The sequence below is a fragment of the Microtus oregoni genome, unplaced genomic scaffold, assembly GCF_018167655.1.
Source record: "Microtus oregoni isolate MIOR12 unplaced genomic scaffold, Mior012 000002F_ref0000024, whole genome shotgun sequence".
Taxonomy (NCBI): domain Eukaryota; kingdom Metazoa; phylum Chordata; class Mammalia; order Rodentia; family Cricetidae; genus Microtus; species Microtus oregoni.
In genome coordinates, this window is record NW_024543061.1 from 69,908,613 (window position 1) to 69,927,875 (window position 19,263).

General features: G+C 41.0%; 1 pseudogene; it reads left to right on the plus strand.

The window, feature by feature from the left end:
- Positions 1 to 2,289: 2,289 nt before the first annotated feature.
- On the plus strand, positions 2,290 to 12,177 carry LOC121436400 (annotated as a pseudogene).
- The last annotated feature ends 7,086 nt before the right edge of the window (positions 12,178 to 19,263 follow it).

Consider the following 19,263-nt stretch of genomic DNA (forward strand, 5'->3'; position numbering starts at 1 on the left):
ATCAAAACCAGGTGATTTCATTAGTTAAGAAAGACACTGATCAAAGATTGCCTTCAGCTTGGACAGAAAAGATGGTGTCAAGTTACTTTTAGCTACCTCCTGTACTATAAAACTTTGGGAGATATGCTCTTATGTTCTTGTTTTGTACCTCAAACTTGTGCTGATGTCTGAGGAAATGATTACTTGTGTAACAAGACTTTCTTGTCAGACTTTTTTTTGTAGTACTGCAAGCTTCCAATAATGATGTAGGTACTTATTATTAATTATGTGATCTCAGCCTTTCTTAGGCTTGTTCCCAACTAGCTCGTATAACTAACCCATATCTATTAATGGTCATTCAGTCATGTAATTTTTTTTACCCCTTCTCTAGTCTGTATGTCAAACTCACTCAGTGTCTCAGTGGCATCCCCCCTTTCTTACTCCTAGCATTCCTCTCTCCCCAGAAATTTCACCTGCCCTCGCCTGTCTAGCTATTGGCTGTTCAGCTTTTTATTAAATTAATCAGATGTCTTAGGCAGGTGAGGCAAAACATGGACATATTTTCATGTATTATAAATGAATATCCTGTAACATACTTGGGCATCATAAAATCTGGGTGACATTTATTTCCAACTACATTGACAGGTTAGTATCCAAAATACCTGAATTCAAAACCCCTCTGACTGCATATCTATTAACCCATATTTTTATAGTATGCATAATATATTTAATATGTTATATTACTATATTGATTATGTTATTGGTATATTTTCTATAATATATTAAATTTATAGTATTTTTTAAACATTTATTTTAACTGATTTTTTTTATGTGAATTAGTATGAGGTTGTCAGATACCCTGGTCCTGGAGTTACAAAGAGTTGTGAGCTGCCATGAGGGTGCTGGGAATTGAACCTTGGGTTCTCTGAAAGAGCCAATATTGTTAATCACTGAGTCATCTCTCCAACCTCTAAATTTTTAGTATTTTTGTTTTGTTTTGGTTTTTTACTTAGCCTTGGCTGGCCTGGAGCTCCTCTGTAGACCAAGCTAGCCTCAGACTCATCGAAATCCACCTGTTACAGCTTCCCTCATTCTGGGATCAGATTCACACACTATTATAGCCATCACAGAAATATTTTATTCAAGTTTCTAAAAAAATTTCTGAGATGTTTATAATTTTCCTTGGCATATGTTCTGATAAAAACAATGCTAATTCTGTTTTTTCTTGAGGATGATGATATTCCATTGCTATAATTCTGAAGCACCTACATTCTAAATCCAAATGCCTCAAGGCTATAGTTACAGCTCTGGAGCGACCTGATATTCTCTTCTGACCTCAGCAGGCACCTGCACACATAGGCACAGTCCCATAGACAGGCATACCCACATAAATACATATAATTCAATATAATACAAATAAATCTTAGAAAAACTCCAACTCTGCTTTATCAACTGTCTAGTCCTGAAAGTCCCTTTGGCATCAAAGCTATGAACCTTGGTTTGGCCTGAGCCAAAGTTCCTTCAAAATCTAGAGCAATGATTCTCAACCTGGGGGTTGTAACCTTTTTTGAGAGGACAGGGTTGAATGGGTGTTTCATAGGTGTCAAGTATTAGATATCCTGCATATCAATTTATTTATTTTTCTGATTCAGAACAATAGCAAAATTACAGTAACAATGAAATAATTTTTTGGTTGGGGGTCACCACAGCATGAGGAACTCTATTAAAGGGGTGCAGCAGTAGGAAAGTTGAGAACCACTGGTCTAGAGGCATTTCTTAGACTGCTGAGGACGGCAGTGGGATGTGTCCTTTCTGTGCTCACAACACTAACCAAACATTTCCATGTTAGAACCTGATGTAAGAGACAGCCCGAATAACTTATCATTGGCTCCAGAATAAGCAATCTCTTATTCCTGGAGAGGAGGGAAATGTGTTCACTGATTATGGACAGACAGTGTGGCCTCCAGCTCTCCAGATTCTGACTGTCTTCTGAATCCTTAGCACACACAACCCTCTGGCATGGCCCTGGCACCTCTTCTTCAGCTCAGTGATGTCTCCAATACACAAAGTTGTAGCAACATTTGGCTCACTTATCCAGAGGATTATTGCCTTTTGTGTGGCATTCAAAGCAGTAAAGTGTTGTCAAATGCGAAGGAGGCCTGTGCTGATAGGATAGATACACAGGCAGAGGGCAGAGTGGAACCGCCCTATAAGCAAGGCCCCTGAAGAAAAAAAAAAAAAAACCTGTTTCTTCCTCAAAACGTTTTAAGTTTCTGTCCTGTAGCTGAGAATCAACGTCGTGATCCCGAGATGAGTGCTCCAGAGCCTGCAGAGGCTTCAGTCAGATTGCTCAGTACCACAGACAGCCCGCCGAAGGACGACATGGGTATGTTTTTAATGCATATTTTAACCAAACTACAAGAGCAGAGAGGTGCTTGCCAGGGTCGGGAAAGAAGGGGCACAGAGGGCAGAGAAGCTGAACCTCATATCTGTGAGCTAGTCACAGTGCGTTTCTGCAGAACCAGAGAATGCAGACAGGAGTTTTAGTTAGCAAAGAAGTTATTACATTAGTTATTCTATTCGTAAATAGGTCTTGCACAAGAAAAACGAATAGTGAACTACCATACAAAAGCCGGAGGCACGGCTTATTTGTGTGTGTGTGTGTGGGGGGGGGGTGTTCTCCCTTTTTTCCTAGCTTGCTAGCCCACTCTTTCCCCAGGCATCTGGTAAATTACACTCTGGTGAATCACAGCAAGTCCCTGTGGAACATGCTTGCTCTACAACTCCCACAGCAAAGGCAAATTCAAACAACAGCTTTGCAATGTGCACAGTGACAGGAGTTGCCTCGGAAGCTGTGGCTTTTGTTTTACAGGTCCACTGTAATGGGGAAAAAATGTAAGGAGGCACTGGGTCTAGGCTGACTATACCCGGGACCAAATCCTTTGCATTTTGAGCGCCTAGTAAATTATGAAAAGAATATAATGGATTTTCTACTTCAGTCTTCAGGGAGGAAGCAATATTGTGTTTCTTGCGTTTTGAAAATGTCTATGCTTCATCATCATCATCATCATCATCATCATCATTATTATTATTATTTTGGTTTTTCGAGACAGGGTTTCTCTGCAGCTTTTGGAATCTGTCCTGGAACTAGCGCTGTAGACCAGGATGACCTCGAACTCACAGAGATCTGCCTGCCTCTTCCTCCTAAGTGCTGGGATTAGAGGCGTGTGCCACCACCACCGGGCCTTTAACTTCTTTTTTCCTTCTTCCCTGTCCCTTCACCTTAACTGTTTTCATTTAGCAAAATAAAAAATAAATAAATAAATAAATAAAATAAAATAAAAAAATAAAAAATTGGGATTTTGAGAAAGCAAGACTGATATTCAACAAAATACAAAATTCATGACAAATGTTATTGCTTATCACTTAAACCAAGTATTTTCCTGAGATATACTATTATTACAATTATTAACTATTGATGCTGCTGCTTACTGCTGATTGACTAATTCTTTGAGACAGGCCCATACTGTATTCCAAGGTGACCTATAACTCCTGCTCCCTTTGCTCAGCAGAGCTGATTTTTTGAAACAAAATACTTACCCAATGGGAACATTCCTGTTGCTAATTGGAGCTCCTGTCCACTGAGGCATTCTACAACTTCACTCTTCTGAAACCATAGCTGGTTCTGTGAGTGAAGTAGGGTTTTTGTTTCGTTGGTTGGTTTTTTGTTTTTGTTTTTGTTTTCCATTTGGTTAGGTTAGGTTTGGTTTGGTTTTTTGAGACAGGGTTTCTTTGTGTAGCCCTGGCTGTCCAGGAAATCACTCTGTATTTCAGGCTGGCCTTAACCTCAGAGATCCACCTGCCTGCCTCTGCCTCCCGAGTACTGAGATTAAAGGCTTGAGTCACCATCACCTGGTGTACATTTATTTCTGAGTTTTGAAAACATATACTCATAATGTCTCCATAACAGTGAAATACAAATCTGTAACTCCACCCAAATTCCTCTGAGGCCCATTGAAGGTTCTTCCCAGTCACTTCTTTCCTCTGACCTGATATTTCCTATACGGAAGCTGTTCCCATAAATCCTACAGTCTGGTAGTCATCTATATGTGATAGCTGAGTGTTAAGTACAAACGGTTGATCTTAGATTTATATTCTAAGCATCATGGATCCATAAACAGTTCAGGATTCAGAACTTTGAAAGCATCTCAAAGTACAATGTCTGCTTTTATTTGGCAGAAGGTTAAGAAAAGCCAACAGAAAAGCTGGTGGATTAGATTAGCTCAAGCAGAAAAAAAAAATTTAGTGATGAATGGAGCTATCAAAAAAAGAAATGGAAGAAAAGAAACAACAACAAAAACCCCACACAGTTCTGTGATCAGAGCTGCATGACAGACAACTTATTTGTTGCTCCCTGCTCTAGAGCTGTGGAGGATCTAAGCCTAATGAAAGATTGAGACACATACTATAGCAGATAGGAAGGCAGGCTAGAAACAGAATATGCCATGCAGAGATAGCTTGGGTATGGAGAGTTTATTTAGAAGTTGGGAGGGTATGGAGAGAAAGAGAGAGGGTGGTGGGGAGGAGAGAAGCTTGTTTCTTAAAGGGACAGGGTTCATCCTGCTAGGTATAATCATAATCCTAACACCTAAGGAACACATGGTCACAGTGTGAGGCATGGTCAGGCACAAGCACATGCTCCAAGTTTAGAATGCTTCATCCACAGTGCTCAATAATATTGATTTATATTTTCAAAGTTGGAGGATGTTTGGCTGCTGCAAGATGGGAATTTTTTAAATATTTATTTATTTATTATGCATATAATATTCTGCCTGTGTGTACATCTGCAGGCCAGAAGAGGGCACCAGACCTCATTACAGGTGGTTGTGAGCCACCATGTGGTTGCCGGGAATTGAACTCAGGACCTCTGGAAGAGCAGTCAATGCTCTTAACCACTGAGCCATCTCTCCAGCCCGCAAGATGTGAATTTTAAAAACAAATTATATTTATAAGACTCTCCAGTATTACTGTCAATATTCACATGCAGATTTTAATTTATAATGGAAACCTGGGTTTTCATTACTCTTGGGAAAATCTGTGGATAGCAGAACCAGGGCATATAGTAAATGTATTCTCATTTATCAAACTGATAATCTGTTTCAAATTGTCTTTTCTCAAACATGATCCTAATTGACCAGTATTCAGGGATTTGGTTTATTTTTCTTCTTTTTCTCTCTCTTTTAAAACTATGAGTTCTTGCAATTCTCAGGATATAACACCTTTTTCATCTATGTCTTGCTAAAAATTTGTTTTTGAATTCTATTTACAGGACTTATAAAAGAGAGTTCCTTAATGAGGCAAAAATCAAATTGCTCGATTTTCTATAATGTAGATAAGAATTTTGCTATTATACCTGAGACATTTTTATTCAACAGTAGTTCACAGAGGTTCTTTTTTTTTCTCTTTTCCTTGGACAGTTTTATAGTCCTAGGCTTCATGCTTGAGTCGTACTTTATAGGAGGTAGGACAAGTGAACTTTAAGCATGTGGATACAGATTGTCTCAGATTAGGAGGAAAGAAGGAGCATGAAGTAGAAGGGAGTAGAGCAGTGTGCAGTGTGCACAAAGATCAGTCTCCTGGGAGGATGACATGCAGCAACATTATCTCCCTAAATATGTCAAACCCAGTTTAATATGCCTGGCCCACATGATTGACTTGTTTCTTGTTTTACTATTATTATTTTCTGTTCTTTTGGTTTAGATGTCCATACCTTGTCAAAACCATACTTATATCTTTGTTTCTGTCACTCTGTGATTGGGTGGTGTTGTTTCAACAAATTTAGCCTTGTTTTTTGTTTTCTGTTGTTTTGTTTCCAAATTGTTCAGCTAGACTAATTCTTTTGAATTTTCAAGTGATTTGAAAGTTATCTTGTACTGGAGAGATGGCATATGGTATAGTGATACTTATGTTTTATAAATAAAACTTGCCTTAAGTCCAGAAGGTCAAACTAAGCCACTTGGAGGCCAGGCAGTGGTGTCACACATCTTTAATCCCAGGATTTGGAGGCAGTGCCTCCAAATGGATCTCTGTGAGGCTATCCTGATTCATGCAGAAACAGATCCAGGTGGTGGTGGCTCACACCTTTAATTTAAACACTAGAGAGAAATACTTCAGTTTTGAGACAGGAACTCGTTCTTTTTTATCTGAGGATTTCTTAGAGGTAAGAATTCTCTAGTGGCTTGACTGTTTTACTTTTCTGATATTCAGGTTAAAACCCAATATCTGTCTCTGAGTTTTTCTTAACTGTGCTACAATATGGTTAAAAGCACTAGCTGCTCTTGCAGAGAACCCAGGTTTAGTTCCTACAACTCTCACGGCCATTCACAAATATCTGTAATTCCAGTTCCAAGAAATTCAGTCTCCTTGTAGATCATGCATGCCCATCTTGCACAGACATATGAGGAGTATTTGTTAGTCCCTCCAGGTCCCAAATAATGAAATAGAAACTTCTTATTACTTCTGAAAGCTTGGCCTTAGCTTAGGCTTGTTTGTAACTGCTCTTAGAATTTTAATTTACCCATTTCAATTAATAGATGTTTTGCCTTGAAGCTTTTTAGGTTCCTTTTGTTCTGTATGTCCATCTCTCTCGGTGTCTCATTGGTATCTTGATTTTGTCTCATCATTTCTCTACATTCAAATCCTGTCTATCTCTCCTAAATAGCTATTGGCATTCAGCTCTTTATTAAACCTATCAGATGGTGCCTTGGCAGAGACATGCCTTCACAGTGTACAATTATTCTGCAACATAGATTTATATGTAGGCATAGCTAATATAAGCATAAAATAAAGAATAAAATTTAGAACAATGAAAGACCTTACTTATTTTTTTAAATTTTTTTGTTTGTTTTTATTTAAAAATTTCCACCTCCTCCCATTTCCCTCCCCCTCCCCCATCCCCCTTCTTGTTCCTCTCCAGTCCAAAGAGCAGTCAGGGTTCCCTGCCCTGTGGGAAGTCCAAGGTCCTCCCCACTCCATCCAGGTCTAGGAAGGTGAGCATCTAAACAGACTAGGCTCCCACAAAGCCAGTACATGCAGTAGGATCAAAACCCAGTGCCATTGTCCTTGGCTTCTCAGTCAGCCCTCCTTGTCAGCCACATTCAGGGAGTCCAGTTTGATCACATGCTCCATCAGTCCCAATCCAGCTGGCCTTGGTGAGCTCCCAATAGATCAGCCCCACTGTCTCAGTGGGTGGGCGCACCCCTCACGGCCCTGACTTCCTTGTTCATGTTCTCCCTCCTTCTGCTTCTCATTTGGACCTTAGGAGCTCAGTCCAGTGTTCCAATGTGGTTCTCTGTCTCTATCTTCATCCATTGCCAGATGAAGGTCCTATGGTGATATGCAAGATATTCATCAGTATGGCTATAGGATAGAGCCATTTCAGGCTCCCTCTCCTCAGCTGCCCAAGGCTCTAACTGGGGATATCTCCATGGACACCTGGGAACACCTCTAGAGTCATGTCTCTCGCCAACACTTATTTCTTTTAAATGCCATATATCCATAAAATGTGTTGGGAAGAGTTCCTTCGATTCTTGTTGAAAGTTTTTGTTATTTTGGACTAATTATATATTTCACATGGTTTTGTTAAGGTTGTTAAAATGTTCCCTTATTTCACTGATTAATTATGTCAGTGTGTTCTATTACATTACTTTTATGTGTGTGCTTATTAATTTATTTACTTACTAGGTTCTTTGAAAATGATCCTTATGTAGTCTAGGTTGGCCTCAAACTGCTTATATAGCCAAGGCTGTCTTTGTACCCCTCACTCTTCGGTTTCTGCCTCTCTAGCACTGGAATTGCAGAAGAGTACCTACATGTCTGTTTCACTGACTGGAATGCGAGTTAACACAGGCAGTCGTGAGCTGCCCCAAGTGGGAGCTGGAAGCCAAACTTATGTACTCTAGAGGAGAAACAACTGTTCTTAACCGCTTGGCTATCTCTCCAGCCTCTTGCTAATCCCTGCACCCCCAACCTCCTAGAGTGTTTCCCTCAGTTCTAACTTTCTTTCTTTTTTTTTTTTTCCAAGACAAAGTTTCTTTATGTGACAAGCCTGGCTGTCTGGCTGCTCAGCAATTAGCTCTTGTCAACCAGACTGGCCTCGAACTCACAGAGATCACCCTGTCACTATCTCCACAGGTGTTTGTTTGTTTGTTTTGTTTGCTTGTTTTTTTTTCTTTTTCATTTTGATCTTTACTCTTTCTGTTTCTTGACCCTTTAATGGTGCTTAGTTCAATAATTAGAAGACTCCATGGCAACAATTCTGTTTGACTTTCTTCTACTTTTCTATGAGCCATAGATATCATCTACAGACCAGGACTTTCTGAGAGGGGTGTTGCAGAGGAGGAGTATAAGCAAAATCTACAAAAAATTCTGAGTAAATCTATACTTTCTTCCTGAAAGATTCTTGAGATTGATTTTCTCATATTTATATTTTACAGGTAAAAAATTCCAAAGAAAACATCTCAGAATCTTTTCCCCCATGTCTTCTCCTAGGCTTTACTGCTCCTATGCAGCAAACATCCTCCTCGGTGGAGTTGTGATTGCACTTTCTCTTGTTTTGTTATTTTCAGGTGAGTGACATTCTTCAGATTCTGCAGCATTCTGTCCACATCCACACTGTCAGTTACACTTACTGAGCACTGTGAGCCAGGACTGTGTGAAGGGCTGAGAGAAAACACACTGGAAGTTCCTGTTCTCTGGGAACATAGGGTCTACTAGCTGGAAGATGCAGTGAAGGAACAGCACAGGCTGTTGTGTGCACAGGAGGTCAGGCTCAGCATCCCTGGGAAGATGACATTTAGTAAACGATAAAGAGATGCAGGAGACATATGTCTACCTTGGGGAAACTATTGAAAGTAGAGAATAAGGAAAGCAGTATCCAAAGGAAGAACCTCAAGGAAATGTGAGGACAGAGAAGAGTAATATGTCCAGGAAGATACAGCACCTCCCCCCATTATGCATGGTGTTATGTAAAATGTTCATCTGTATTTTGAAAGTATTCAATGAAAGATTTTTGAGGTGATCAATTTATAGGATTTTAGAAAAACACTGTTCAGAATAGTGCAATAAAAGGCTTATACTCTTGCCATCATTAGGGTTATCCTTTTTCCCTCTCAGCCTGTTGGCCACCAGGTTGAGAGGGGAAAGATGAGAAGAGATGACAGAAAGTTTTGTATGCAGTCCATGAGCATGAATGAAGTGAGGCCTCTGGGAGAAAGACTTAGGTGAATCTGCTCAACTTTATACTAGAGTATAAGGAATATATAGAATTGGGGAGCCTAGGGACAAACCCCAGTTTGTATTAAGTGGCACGCTCCTTTCACAAGACCTGGCATGTGGTAATAGGGTTGTTTAGCAGAGCTCCTAGTACTAGTCTTCTTTGTAGGGATCTGTATCAAGGGCCAAGCTAAAGACGATCAAACATCTGGTTTTAAAGACGGGCTTCTGGTTTATAGACAGCTTTCAGATAAGGTCAGGGCTCCAGGCCCAGAGACATCATCCAGATAAGACTAGGTAGAGAGCTGGAAACTTTGTTGGAGAGAAAGAAAGTTCTATATTGTTGAATCTTGAGAGAAAGCTGCTAGGCTATGGAAGACTGTGACATCTAATGAGCCACCATGTATTCTAACATCTGAGCAATCCCTTAGTGCAACAGGACCACACTGTATACACTGCCTTCCCAATAGTCCTCACTGTTATCTCACTTAACAGACTGACTGTCAAAGTAGTTGTTTGAACAGAATGCTACTGTAGTGAAATAGCACAAAGCAGGAAATGTGATGATGTTATAGAAATACACATCCTGGAAGCACTATTTTCAGAGAGAACCTGAAAGAGATTGGGGCACAAGCCTGAGCTGAGACGCATTTAGATAAAGAACCATCATGTTAAGGAGACAATTTCTACAGATTTGAAAGGAAACGTACAGTCAAATTCACACCTTACATCTGAGCTTAGTAAGCTATGCCAATTCTTGTTTTAATTCATTTTATTGTCCAAATATTAGAAAGAAGGCCAGAACCGGTATCAATCAAAAATGCCAATGGTGCTTGCCCAAGAAGCTGGATTGGATTTGGGAGTAAATGTTTTTATTTTTCTGAAGACACAAGTAACTGGACATTCAGTCAGAACTTCTGCATGGAACTAAAGGCCCAGCTAGCTCTATTTGACAACATGGAGGAGCTGGTAAGAAAGGATCAGAAATTTGTTTGTTTGTTTGTTTGTTCTGTTGAACATGTATTGCTCTGAGATAGGCTGGTTAAAGATGAAGCATGAGGAAGAATCCCACCTGTTGCAGATGGAGACATGGGGAACATGTGAGTGTGTGCCATTTGCTAATAGCAAAACTTCCAAGTGGAGCCCTGAGACGAAGCCTTTTCTCATGTAGTGCTCATAGTCAGTCTGGAAGGTCAGATATGACATTTTACTGGGATACCTGCTAGTGATGAGAATTTTTCTCCAAGCTAGCAAATGCTGCATCCTGAAGGTGACAACTGTTAATAACTTCAAGGGGAGACTTATCCAGAGACTAACCCAGCCATTAGGAATATGTCATAAAACTCGGTACTTTAATTCAAATGAGGTACTTAAGAATTATGGCTGTCAACTGGATTCACTGAGAACTGAGGGCTATTATGGCTCCAAAGTCTATGTCCCTCAGGTACACCCTCTTGTCATCTAAAGAGGAAGCTGCGGGGTGGGGACACTCAAGGGTCATCTGAAACAGAGAGACACATGTGTATTTGCTTTCCTTTTTTTATGACAGAATTTCCTGAAGAGATACATAGGGACCTTTGACTACTGGATTGGCCTGCACAGACAGTCACCAAAGCACACTTGGAGGTGGATGGACAACACGGAATATAACGGCTCGTATGTTTTCAAACCATTTTCCTTCTACCATGATCATTTGTTGTGAAGAGTGTAGTTGTGTCTAGAGGAATAGCTGTGTCAGTTGAAGCCTTGGAGGTATATTTGCCAACATTTTTAACACCTTTATTTAGTGTGATTTTCCTCAAAATCTTTTTTTAAAAATATTTATTTATTTATTTAATATGTATACAATATTCTGTCTGTGTGTATGCCTGTAGGCCAGAAGAGGGCACCAGACTCCATTACAGATGGTTAGGAGCCACCATGTGGTTGCTGGAAATTTAACTCAGGACTTTTGGAAGAGCAAGCAATGCTCTTAACCTCTGAGCCATCTCTCCAGCCCTTTTCCTCAAAATCTTTCGCATGATGGTGGTATCTGAGATAGCTATTGTCTGCTCCTTCACCAATTTAATTTTTTTTTTGGCGGGGGGGGGGGTGTTGATAAATGCCCTGTGTGGAATGTAGACAGAACCTCAGAAGATCAATGAGGGCTCTGAAACTTCAGGAAGCCACTGCAGAAGGGCAAGGCTGAGACCCATCAGTCCAGTGTGTGTACAGCTGTACCCACTCACAGAAGAAGAGACTCCAAGGGAATTGGAAACCTTCTCTAAAGTCTTGTAATCTGAGTGTACCTAAGACAGTTCTTGGATACGAGCATAGCTGTCTTGAATGGAGTCATTAAACCAGAATGGTAGATCACAGACCAAGTATTGTCCATCGTTAAAGCCCATTCCAATTTACAAAAAAGTGGGTTTCCCTATATGTGAAATGTTTCAAAACAAAATTGAAAATCACCCTGAGTAATGCTACCTATGTCTGAATAGGGTAGCAAGTACCAGTTCAATGTTTTTGAAGGGATGATTGTCAAAGGTTCTGTGTTCAAGTCAAACCTTGAGAATGTAAAAAAAAAAAAAAAAAAAACAGTGGATACAAAACTAGAGAAAATTATGCTTCAGGGACTCTGGTTTTTAGGGGTTTTTTTTTTGTTTGTTTGGGTTTTTTTGTTATTTTATTTTATTTTTTTTTTGATTTGTATTACAAAAAAGCAGTGTAAACAGGCAAGATTTCACTAAGAAGAGAATGCATTTCTGGGCTCAGCAGATTTACTGTTTTTAATTATTTTCAGGGTTCCCATCCAAGGAGTGGAACTATGCTTACTTGAACAGCAAAAAAATCAGCAGTGCCAGAATCTATTCAGACAGGAGATGGATCTGTAGCAAGCCCATCTGCTGTATCCTGCAATGTCAAATTCCTTGTGCTTCTTCCTAGTTTTTATCAAGAGATGCATTGCAACCTTATATCTACAGCTAATGCTCTATTTCCATCCTTCAATACTGTTATCAAAAAAAAAAAAAACGGAACATTTGTTGGCATCTATCCTGGCCAGTGGAACACAAACATGGATCCCTGATGAACCTGGAGGGGAGGAATAGCAGGGCAAGAGTCACGAGAAATGGCAGCAAAACAGGTTTTCTGATCAAGCTGCAAATTTTATTATTTCTCAGAAGCTGTTAAAGCAAATGGGCAGGGGGGAGGGTAAGGTGTCAGGAAAGTCCGGTCTGCTGGAATTCAAGTCTGGAAGGTTTCTGGCTGAGAGAAAGAGATATTAACTAACAAAGGAAATGCTAATTGCTTTTAAAGCCGGGAGCCTGTTGTCTCACTAGGAGGTAAGATACCAGATTAATCTTCTAGGCCTACAATTTACCCTGCTGAGGGGATAAAGGTAAATATTTTTACTTGTAAGCTTAAGATGGCTGTAAAAAAATGCAAATCTCAAAATACAGGTCTTTACTTACAGCAGGTCGGCCATTTTTAAGTATTAGTGAGGCGAGTTAAAGGTCATCTGGTAGATGGCGGGCATTAACCAGTGGGGGAAATTTCTTTCCAGTTTGGTGGAGGAAATTTCTTTTCAAAGTTTCAGATGTCTTTTTGGGGAGGAGAGGGTCTTGGTTTTTATATCAAGACCTCTGAAAACCAACGTCTATGCAATCAGGCATGTTCCTTAGAAGACTCAGAGATGGAATGCATGGTCTTCTACCTGCAGTGCTCTTTACCTTGCACCCCTTGTGCTGATGTCCATGCCTGTTGTGGACAGACACACATATCTCTGGGTTTTATGTGGCTCCAATAAGAGACCCGCTCTCAAGGGGTTTCTTCTAGCCCACCATCAGCCAGATCAAGCCAGTGATAATGGATCTGAATGGGCTTCGATGGGAGAGAGTCCACCTGTTGGCAAACAAACTTAGTGAGCCCATTAAGGGCCCATGGTCAAAAAGCCATCAATAATAAAAATCCTAAAAGTGGTCCCCAAAGGTTGGGTAAGAGGGTGGTGACCCAGGGGAAACCATCCCTCCTCTTGCTCTCTCTGCTTTTTTTTACACTCTAATCCCTTCTTGACCTTAGCAAAACTGTCTCTAACTATCCCAGTGTGATCAGTATAGAAACAACATTTCTCAAATGGGAAGCGGTTGTGGGGACGAGGCAGAAATACTTAATAAATAAGTAAATTAAAAAAAAAAAAGAAACAACATTTCTCTTTTAAGGCAGCGCAAAGGGATCAAAATCTAAAATTCTTAATATATGCATTAAATCCAAACATTTTACAAGGGTGTGTCAAACTTTTTTCAACATCTATAAGCAGTTACAAATATCATTAGGTCAATTCCAGTAAGAGTACAATGACATTGTTGTTATTAAATAACAGTTTCAGTCTCTGAAGAACAGTCAAACCCCCAGTCTGCCCACTCCTTAAGTGAAGAGGGGTTAATATGAGTTCTGTGTCCCAGAGATTAAAACAGTCAGAGGTTTAGTCTGCTTCTCAGCTCCAAAGCAAACAGAATTCAAACTGCAGAAAACTGTAGTCACAGTGGGGCATCCCAAGTCTGGATGCAGCTCAGAATTCATTTTTTAGGGCAGGTGACATTCCTGGGTAAGGTGAGCTGGATTCAGCTACCTGAAGCACATCTTGGCAATTATCTCAGCAGGGTCTCTTTGTGTGGAATCTCTGGAGGCAGAAGGGTATAGTGTGTTGGTAGTAGGTCCTGTGAGGGCAGGGAAGATTGGATCAAGGATTCCTCTCCCACCTGTTTCTTGACTCCTCTATGGGGTGTTTGTTGCTATGATGTCATCAGGTCCAGCTTTATTTTCTTTCTATGAGAAAAGTATCTATCCTGGCCAGTGGGATAAGAACAGGCCACCACTGCTGGTCATAAATTTTATTTTTAGTAAGGTTTTTTTCACTTGTCCTGAACCTGTGACCCTTTGAAAGAAGCTGGGATCACAGGTGTGTGTCACCACACCACACATTCTCCTGTTCAGTGTTAAACTGAAAATATCTTGTAAATAAGACATTGTGTTTTTATGTCTGTACTTTATTATATATTAGATGAATAAAGAATATTTAATTTTTGGAATATCACTTTAAGTCACTTCTTCATTTATCCCTAATAAAAAAATTTCCTTGCAATCCATTTTACTTCCTGCATCCTCATAGGAAGGTGGAAAACATCCACAGGGACTAGCAGTCAATGTGTCCAATATAAGAGTCTTCAAAGCAGACCTATGGAATGAACCATCTTGTCACAATTATGGCTGTATAAAAATTTATTTTATATTATTAAACTGTGTGAACTTTATCCACAAAAGAAACTTGATAGGTTTATGACCTTACCTAAACAATAATCTTGTTCACAGTAGACTTGAAAAAATAGGTCTACTCATACAAACTCCTAAAATTCAAATGAGATAACCCAGGGAAATGTCTTGCCAGTGTGTCCATCTTCTTTATAGTAAACACAAGGTAAGTTTTCTTTCAGTGCTCTGTGGAAATAATTCTGAAAAGAACAGTAAGTTTTCCTGAGCTTTGACCATTCTAAGGAATCCCCCTCAAATTTCCAGTGAGCTATTCAAACCAATTTCTTATAGACACTTTTGTTAGGAAGAATTGGAGTCCTGGCCTTCAGCTGCTCTTCCCTGCTAGAGCCTTCTAATTGAAGCTGCTAAAAGCTGTGCCTTGCCTGAAGGATCAGAGGATGGGATTTTGACCTGTTGGCCATTGACTGCTGGGTATTTAAACTTCCATGGTGCTATTAAAGAAGGGCTTTGTACCAGTGATTTGACATCTGTGTGTCTGTCTGTCTATGTGTGTTTGTGTACTTCAACCTCCAGCCCCTTGCCTGAAGCTTGTACAACAGAACATCTCACACACTTTGGATATGTGGATGCCAGTTCAAGTTTGGCTGCTTCCTGTGAGCATGAAAAAATTTAGAGAAGGGAAGTCAGGACTTGGTGGGCTCACACTCAACAGGAGGTGTGAGTAGAGGAGCATCCAGTTAACAGTCATCCTGGACCTCAGGCATTTGTTTTGTGAGGAAGAAGAAAAAGGCAACTGGTATGAAATAAAAATAAAAACAACCTGTCTTATAAACACCTGTCCTAGTTGTACTGACAAATGTGAATGTACCTGGAAGAAGAGCAGATAGGCCCTTCTGTTATGATTGTTCGTCACTTTAAGAGACAAGCCACACCCACTCCCTGCAGCCCCTCCCCTCCTCTTACCATCTTGATTCTCTCTCTGGTCCCTCTGTCCTCTCTCCCGCTCTCTCTCTCTCTCTCTCTCTCTCTCTCTGTCTGTCTCTCTCCCTCTGTCCTCTCTCTTCCCTTTCTCTCTCTCCTCTCTTCCTCCCTTCTCCCCTTTTTCCTTCCCATTCCATAACTCAATTAATAAATATCCAATTCTATTCTGTATGATGTGTCTGTCCATGTGTCTCCCACCCACTCGTCTGCCCACAGGCCACTTGCCCTTGGGAACTTGTATTTTCTGGGTACTCACTGTTGATGGGACCAGCCTGCCGCTGCATGGCTGGGCCTTGCCTGGGGCTGGCGGCTCTCACAGTCAGGGAACTTCACTGTTGCTGGGACTAGCCTGCTACTGTATGGCTGGGCCCTGCCCGTGGTTGTATGACTGGACTCACTATTGCCAGGGCCAACCCGCTGCTGCATGGCTGTGCCCTGACTGGGATTGCACCCCTGGACTCATGTCACCAGGACCAGCCTGCTGCTGCATGGATGGGCCCTGCCCTGGGCTGGTGGCTCTCGGGACCAAGCACTGGGACCCCACTGCAAGCTGCTTGGGACCCACAGGCAAAATTCATAATACCTTCATTGGGACATCTTGGAACACCAGAGAGTAGAGAGAACTAGTTGCTAGACAGATCTTGACTATATAGGCACCTGCTTGAGCCTGGAGAAGTGGTACCAATGGTGAAGACCCAGGAACTGTTACAGGTTCTGGCATTATCTGGAGGGTCCTCTGAACGTTCCTTTGACATGAGTCTAGCAGGAGGGGTGGACTTGTTCAGGAACCTGCAGCTGTCTCTAAAACAACTGGAACAAATTTATATCTTTGTTTCATAGCAAAATATTATGCCTTTAGGTTTAAAGGCATGACTATTTTAGAAGACAGTCAGAGGAAATTTAAAACTCTGAACCCCTAAAGTTATATCATTTGTGAAGTGCCTGGGCTGAGAGCAAAGACCTGTATTTTGGTTATAGACATCTTAAGTTCACAAGTTAAGTAAGCTATTCAGAAGTCTCTGCAGGGCAAATTCCTGGCCTGGGATCTCCTTATCTCCCTGTGAATTAAGAGTGCCTATAGGACTGCAGACCTGCAGATCCCAGGCATCAGAAGTGATTAGCATTTCCCCCTGTAAATATTTACAGACTCTCAGCATCCCCTTATCTCTTACTATCATCTAGGGGATGCCTCCAGACCTGACATTCCAGCAGCCTACTTTCCCCTCTGCCTGTTTGCAAAATAATGCTCCTGAGAAAAAAAATAAAGTTTTCAGCTTGATCAGGATACAGACTTGCTGTCCATTTCTTGTGTTTCTTGTCCCTTTCATTCCTCCCCTCCAGGGCAGATCTGGTTCTATTCCTGTCCTGCTGGTCTGGACAACAAGGCATGCCTCCCCAACGTAGTAAATAAGATGCAGGTGCCCAGTCTGTGAGCCCTTAGCTGTTTTCATGGCCCTGAGAATTGCAAGCCTGGATCCTTGCTGCTGCCAAAGAATTGTTGGTTGTATCTGTATGTGAAAGTGTCCTGGACACGTTTACAACAGGACAGGACAATAAAAAGGACTTGCTGAGCTGATTATTTCTTTGGCTATCAGATCACAGTTTCTACCCTTATGTAACATCTCCTGTGGACTCTAAAAACTCTAAAGAGTGCTTTAAAACTCTGTAACTGCCTTATAGCTTTGAGCCTCAGAGCCCCTGCAGCTCTTATTTAAATAACAGAGCAAGTTTAGCTGATAGGCTGACAGCATCAGGCTGTGCTAAACAGAAAATACAGGCTGCTTTAAAAACTCAAATGATGATTTCCCAATATTTCATAAACTATTCCTACAGCTCTTCCTCCTATTAATACACCAAATATCTGCCTTTCTGAAAATGCATGACCACATACAGAAACATCAGGTTAGCCCATTTGAGACAAAATCCTGGAGACAGAATATACTTTCCAGGGTTTATAAAAATTCTACTGGGTTTCTAGGTTCTCAGAAAACTGCAGAAACCCTGCTCTATAAAGCTTATTCTTCTTGCATCTAATTATCTTTACTCTGCCATACCCACTGTCCCTGTCTCTGCCCTACCCCCCTGCTCCTTGCTTCTTCACTGTCTGTCCCAGTTTGCTCTGATCTTGGGTTCCTGTCCATCTCCAGTACTACTCCTGCCCTTCTGTTCCAGGTGGCCAGCCAGCCTGAAGAGGCTTGCTGCTGCTGTCTTTTTCAGTTTGAACTCTACAGTTTTCATTTAACTCTAAAAATCTCTTATTTTAAAACTGTAGGAACCTCCTTCTACAGTTTTCAATTTGCCTTCTTATTAAACCCCCATCTCTCTTACAGGTATAGATAAAAGATAGCCACAAAATATCTGGTTTTATTCTAACTGACTTTAAAATATCAGAGTTTTTATGTCCTCTCTGTTATGCTATTATTTCCATAACAGTTTAAAATGCACTCTTCTCCTTCCTCATCCATAAAACTGCTACTTTGGTCTCTTTACTTTTTCTGTTTTATCTCATTGTAATGGATTTCCTATGAGTCCCTGGCAGCTGGCTGCAGGGTTGAGACCATGCAGCAGGTCTCCAAATGAAGGTGGCTGGTCCCCAACCGTGTGGTGGCTGGCTGGTCCCCAGCAAGCAGTGTGGGCAGGCAGCTGGTGGGAGACACAGAAATAGGTACACCATACAGAATGGAATTGGATATTTATTTGGTGTTAGGGAGGGGAGGAAAAGAGGAGAAGGGGGAGAGAGAGAGGGAGAAAGAGAAAGAGGGAAAGAGACTGCCTCTCTGAGAAAGGGGACAGAGAGAGGGAACACAGAGAGAGAGGGGCCAGAAGCTGAGGCTGCAAGCAGGAAGGGAGTGGGCATGGCTTGTCCCTTAAAGAGACAGAGCATTACATTCCCAACTCTTTTTATAATAAAAAGTGGGAGATTAGGCACCACAGGTTGAAGGAATTGGGTTGGCGGAGTCTCACAACTGCTTCCGACTTATTTGTGGGCAACGTCTTTGCGGGGAGGACCTGAGAAGGCTGGGTGCTGGCCACATCCTGCCATAGCTGGTCTGTTTGTTCCTGTCTGGTGTTTGTGGTATGGAAATGTCTGGTATCCCTTACACCTGGTTAAGGTATTGGCAGAACAGAGGACAAAGTTAAATTAAGAAAAAAAAATAGGACTAGGAAATTGAGGGCGATGTATCTGACATGTCTAAGGTGGATCCTTCAATTGAGCTCACTGGAACTCACAGGAATTCTTTCGGTTTGTGGAAACAGAAGTTTTAGACATATGTCAGAATGACTGTGACAGATGTTTTTGCACAATGAAAAGTATTTTTAAGACTATGGAAGGCATCATGAGAGAGAAATTTAATTTGAAATTTGTTTGGTGAGGTTGTCCTTTTTAACTGACAAAACCCCTCAGCTATCAAACTGAATCAGAGATCTTTGAGAAGGATAAAATTTTACTTGAATTACTGATTAAAAAATGACAGAGAACTTACTTGGTTGGCACCCAGAGCTACTACTCAGGGTTCTACATGGTCTCTGAAGGTTTCATTTGCCTTTTGCTGTTTAGTGCAAGGCCTACCAGTCTCCAGAAGATCATGTGGGCTAAGAAATCTATAGGAAGACAAGTCTACCTTTGTTGTAATGAGGAGCAGGCTTTGTCCTGCTGCCCGGCTAACTTACACCCAAAATAATCACACAGAAATTGTATTCATTTAAACACTGCCTGGCCATTAGCTCTAGCCTCTTACTGGCTAACTCTCACATATTGATTAAGACATTTCTATTAAT